The following is a 6,009-nucleotide window of genomic DNA, read 5'->3' on the forward strand; positions in this document are numbered from 1 at the left end:
CTGACCGTACTATTATCTGTTCCCCATTTATTTTTATCCCTTTGGGAGCCTCGTCTGCACAGATTGCTGTGCGACACGCCCCAGTATCACACAGAAATGTAATTCTCTCTCCCATTACTGTTAGTGTCAAATAGGGTTTCTGTTCCTGCTGTAATGCCAAATCAATTGTAGCCAATTCAAAAACTTCACAATCACTGTTTATAACTAAATCCTGAAAATCCTGTTTCCCCTCACTAGTGTCTGCTCCCCCGCTCTCCATAGTTAGTCGTGCCTCCTCTTCCTCCTCCTCCTCCTTCTCTGGCTGTGGGCGCCTGACCTTTTCTCTCTGTATTTGTCTCGACCCCCTCTCTTGCCTCTCCTGTCTTTGTTATTTTTGCAATCTCTGTGATTATGGCCTACTTTATTGCAGTGTTTACACGTCTCCTCACATTCTCTAGCAAAATGTCCTGTCTTGCCACAATTGTAACATCTATTTCCCCTTTCTCTCCTGCCTTGCTATTTTTTTCCTCTTGTCTATCCCTATCTGGACTTTGGTTATGGGAAACGAGTCTACTGACGGCTCTGGGTCATGCAGCACCACGAACACGCTCTCTTCCCCTAGTTCCCATCCTTCTCCCTTCCTCTCTACCTCCCTCGTCTCCCTGAGAACCAGCATATGGGGGAGGGGGTAACGGTACAGACGGCACTTGATGTGGTTGTCTCCGTCTCACTACCACCACCTCATTATCTGGGTTTTCCCGCCACCCCTGGTCTGCCAGGGAGGGGTACAATTTGGGCTTAGTTAGTATCTCTGTGGGAGCCGTGGTAGTCCTCTCTGTCTGCTCCTGGCTAGCCAAATCTTCATTCTTAGTAACTCCCTTACTCTTGGCCCCCTCCGCTCTTTTTCTAGCTTCTGCCAGCCAAACACGAGCGGTGTCAAGGCCTTCTGTACGCTGCTTCTCTGTCTTATCCCCACAGACCCTATGTATTTGTTTAACCAATGATTCCAATCCTTCAACATTTAAACAGCCATCAAAACCGTACATCTTCCTCCATTTCGGCCCAAAATAGATGTTCCTCTTATCTTTTCCCAGCATAAAACGTTCATCTCCCGTTAATACCGATATCCCCTTAGAGGATTTACTACCCATGTTTGTTAAATTACTATCGTAGTTATTCTGCTCCTTCTCACAATCTAGAATTTGAGAAGGAGTATTCATATGAATCCTGAATGATCTTTTAGTCTATGTGCTTTTTTAAACCTCTGATTCAATTACAATCTGTGTCTACTTGCTATTGATCTCTATGTGTGTGCTGTATTTTCCTTTGTCCATGTCCTACTGGTAATTTCCTCTAGGATCCCAGAATAATTTATTTCATGACTTTTGATAGATCCATTAGGTCTCACATGTATATGGCTTTTGACCCTCTTATCTATCTCACACGCAATTATCCTCTTACCCCTGTGGAAATTTCCCAATGTGTCTATGTGTTGTACAACCTATGAGTGTGTGCTGTATTTTATGTCTCTTATTCTATGTGTCCCAACCCGTCTTTTCTCGCGACTGTTGACTGCACAATATATTCATCTCACAATCTCTGTGTTGCTATGTGTATCTCTTTCTTGAAACTTTATCAGTAGAGGTGACTTTTGATCGGACATTAGGTCGCATACGTATGCAACTATAAGCGATTTTCCAGGGGTCGTAAAGCCCTTGTTAACGGCCTATTTATCTGTTGCTCCTTGTAACTTTTGACAATAATATCTGTATCTCACTCCGCCATATTAGGTTTCCCTTCTTCAATGGTGTCACGTCCTGACCAGCAGAGGGAGTAGTTGTGTAGTATTTTGGTCAGGACGTGGCAGAAGAAGTCTGTGTATGTGTGTTCTGGGATGTCTGTTTCTATGTTGGTCTGTGTGGCTCCCGATCAGGGACAGCTGGTTATCGTTGTTCCTGATTGGGAGTCATATATTAGGAGTGTGTTTGTCATCTGGGTTTGTAGGTTGTTGTCTTTAGCACGGCTGTTATGTGTATAGCCTGCTATACTGTTTCCTGTCGTCGTTTTGTTGTTTATTGTTTTTCCGTGTTCAGTCTTTATTTAAAATAAATATATGATGAGCACGCAACCCGCTGTGCCTTGGTCCTCTCTGCACGAAGACAAATGTTACAAATGGATCATCAGATCTAGATTTGCACCTCCGGAAGATCTGACCATCCCCTCCTAGGAGTATTTAGACAGGTGACTTATATTAATGTAATCATGTCTCTGTCCTCCTCCCTCATAATTATATTACTATATTTTGCCTTCCAATTTACGAATCTCTCCTTATGTCTTTCGACCCTTTTTTATGTTTTCCGGTCTCACCATAAGCTAATTTTGTTTTCTGCAGTGGCCACAGTTGCACAGGGTCATTTTGAACCCTGCTTCTTCCTCCTGTTTGGATTTATACCTGATTCCTATCTTCCATTTGCACAGAATACTTGGTTCCCTTTAACCTCTTACATCTAGACGTTCCGCTAGTGGAACACCTGCTCCAATATCCAATGATAGGCGTGGCGCGAATTACAAATTCCTCAAAAATACAAAAATTTCAATTTTTCAAACATATGACTATTTTACACCATTATAAAGACAAGACTCTTGTTAATCTAACCACACTGTCCGATTTCAAAAAGGCTTTACAACGAAAGCAAAACATTAGATTATGTCAGCAGAGTACCCAGCCAGAAATAATCAGACACCCATTTTTCAAGCTAGCATATAATGTCACAGAAACCCAGAAGACAGCTAAATGCAGCACTAACCTTTGATCTTCATCAGATGACACACCTAGGACATTATGTTATACAATACATGCATGTTTTGTTCAATCAAGTTCATATTTATATAAAAAAACTGCTTTTTACATTAGCATGTGACGTTCAGAACTAGCATACCCCCCGCAAACTTCCGGGGAATTTGCTAACAATTTACTAAATTACTCACGATAAACGTTCACAAAAAGCATAACAATTATTTAAAGAATTATAGATACAGAACTCCTCTATGCACTCGATATGTCCGATTTTAAAATAGCTTTTTGGTGAAAGCACATTTTGCAATATTCTAAGTACATAGCCCAGCCATCACGGGCTAGCTATTTAGACACCCGGCAAGTTTAGCCTTCACCAAAATCAGATTTACTATTATAAAAGTTTGATTACCTTTTGTTGTCTTCGTCAGAATGCACTCCCAGGACTGCTACTTCAATAACAAATGTTGGTTTGGTCCAAAATAATCCATCGTTATATCCGAATAGCTGCGTTTTGTTCGTGCGTCCCAGACACTATCCGAAATGGTAAATCAGGGTCGCGCGCATGGCGCACTTCGTGACAAAAAAATTCTAAATATTCTATTATCGTACTTCGAAGCATGTCAACCGCTGTTTAAAATCTATTTTTATGCAATTTATCTCGTAAAAAAGCGATAATATTCCGACCGGGAATCTCCTTTTCGGCAAACAGAGGAAAAATCACAAAGACGGGGGTAGCCAGTGCACGCGCCTAAGCCCACAGTCCCTTGATCGGCCACTTGAGAAAGGCGATAATGTGTTTCAGCCTGGGGCTGGGATGATGACATTCAGGTTTTTCCTGGGCTCTGAGCGCCCATGGAAGACGTAGGAAGTGTCACGTTAGAGCAGAGATCCTTTGTAAAAGATAGAGATGGCAAAGAAGTTCAAGAAATGGTCAGACAGGCCACTTCCTGTAAAGGAATCTCTCAGGTTTTGACCTGCCTTTTGAGTTCTGTTATACTCACAGACACCATTCAAACAGTTTTAGAAACTTTGGAGTGTTTTCTATCCAAAGCCAATAATTATATGCATATTCTAGTTACTGGGCAGGAGTAGTAACCAGATTAAATCGGGTACGTTTTTTATCCAGCCGTGAAAATACTGCCCCCTAGCCATAACAGGTTAAAACATTTTTCTCTACACAAAATCATAAAGACCGGTCACCAGATATAAACCCCCTTCCGGATATTTCCAGCGTCTAACACCCAGAGTACATTAAAATCCTCTAAACGCTCCCGCCTTTCACTCTCACATCAATCGCTTTTGACAAGTGCTATCACTCATTCATCATTTAATGTAATCTCACAGGTGCTATCCCCCAAAAAACTCAATAAAGCGCACTGACCTTGTTCTGCAGCTGAGATTTCAATGTTGGTAGAATCTCGTCACCGCCTCTGTCGCATACCAGTTTGCCACCGGCCTGTAAAGAACCCTCAGCAAGGGGCCAGGTCTTTAATCTATGGATATTTCATCCGCCCGTGCACAAATCCAGCCTCTACTAGACCTTTATGAGACTAACGTTCAGTACATTAATTATCCATGCTACATAACTACTAATTAATGATGGATTATTGATTCATTTACCCTTATTAGATAATTCTCTTATCACATCCTTACCTCCAAGCGTACTTTTCTGGACTCTCTGGACTAAAACCTAATTATGATAAGTGTAAAATATTACATATTGGAGCTTTACAAAATACAACTTTCACATTACCCTGCAGTTTACTTATAAAATGGGCTGAGGGTGAAGTAGATATACAAAATATATAAATGAGACTCTTCACATTGAATTTCAATAGAAAACTTGTAAAATAAACCAGGTCCTGCTACCATGGAGAGGTCAATACTTGTCTATTTATGTTAAATTTGCCCTGATTAACTCCTTAGTCATGTCTCAGTTTACTGACTTACTTATGGAGCTGGCTACTCCTGATGATTCATTTTTCAAATCATATGAGCAAAAAATATTTAGATTTATCTGGGATGGTAAACCAGACAAAATAAAGCGTGCCTATCTATATAATGAATATGAATTGGGTGGGTTGAGATGATTAAATATAAAAGCACTAAACCTCTCTCTAAAAGCTTCACTTATACAACTGGTCTGCCTGCCCAAAACAAAAGATCAAAACTGGAGGAATAAAAATACCATAAATAGGAAAGTATACCAGTTTCATTTGAGGACCAGGATGTTTTATAGCTGTGCCATACAGATTGCAAAATAGTTAGGAAGATATTTTTGATATACTGATTCCATGGTACAGGGTGTATGAGTTGATATATAAAACGACGCAAGATTCAAGACTTTGTGCTTTTCAGCTAAACTTATTGTACAGAATTCTTGCCGCCAGCAAAATGTTGAATGTTTGTGGCATACAATTATCGCAGCTCTGCAAATTTTGTTGTGAGGATAAAGAATCAATAGACCATTTGTTTTGGTGTTGCCCTCAGGTAGCCTGCTTCTGGTCTCAGGTTCAGGAATGGCTAGAAAAGCAGAGCATTAGTATAAAGTTAGAAATAGTGTTGTTGGGAGATCTGGAGAGACCTGGTCAGTCAATTACTAATATGCTAATACACTTAGTAAAAGTATTTATCTTCAACTCGCAATCTGTGGATTCTATTTGATTAGATTGATTCAAGCTGAATGTTAAACATCACAACATAGTTGAAAGATATATGGTGCGTATAAATCCGAACAAGGTGGCCAGCAGAGATAGGTGGGATGGGCTGAGCGATGCTAAGGGTTGGGATGTGGAATTGGATACAAGTGGGAGTGGAGTTGCTGGGCGGGGGATAGAATGACAGTCAAAGATAAAAGTAAAAAAAGACAAAATAAAACAAAACATAAGTAAGTTTGAATGACACTGATGGGCAGAGTTGTTACAGATAATGCCTGGTTGCCTGGGGCTCACTGAGGCTGATGCCTGAGGGCTGGTGGCCTGGCAGTTGGGAGCTTGGGCCAGTGGCTGATAGGTTGTTGGTTCAGGTACCGTTTTTTTGACCTTGTGGGAGATCTGTTGATGTGCCCTTGAGCAGGCCGTTGACCCTGGTTGCTGCTGTGGGTCGCTCTGAATGGGAGTCTGTTAAATGACTGAATGCGATGTAGATTTTGAGCAGTTTCACTGCAAGTAGATTGTATGTTTTAACATTCAATAAAAAAATGCAAAGTCCTGTTTTCTGAGTAAAAAGTCCAG

Source organism: Salmo salar, chromosome ssa18, assembly GCF_905237065.1.
Source record: "Salmo salar chromosome ssa18, Ssal_v3.1, whole genome shotgun sequence".
Taxonomy (NCBI): domain Eukaryota; kingdom Metazoa; phylum Chordata; class Actinopteri; order Salmoniformes; family Salmonidae; genus Salmo; species Salmo salar.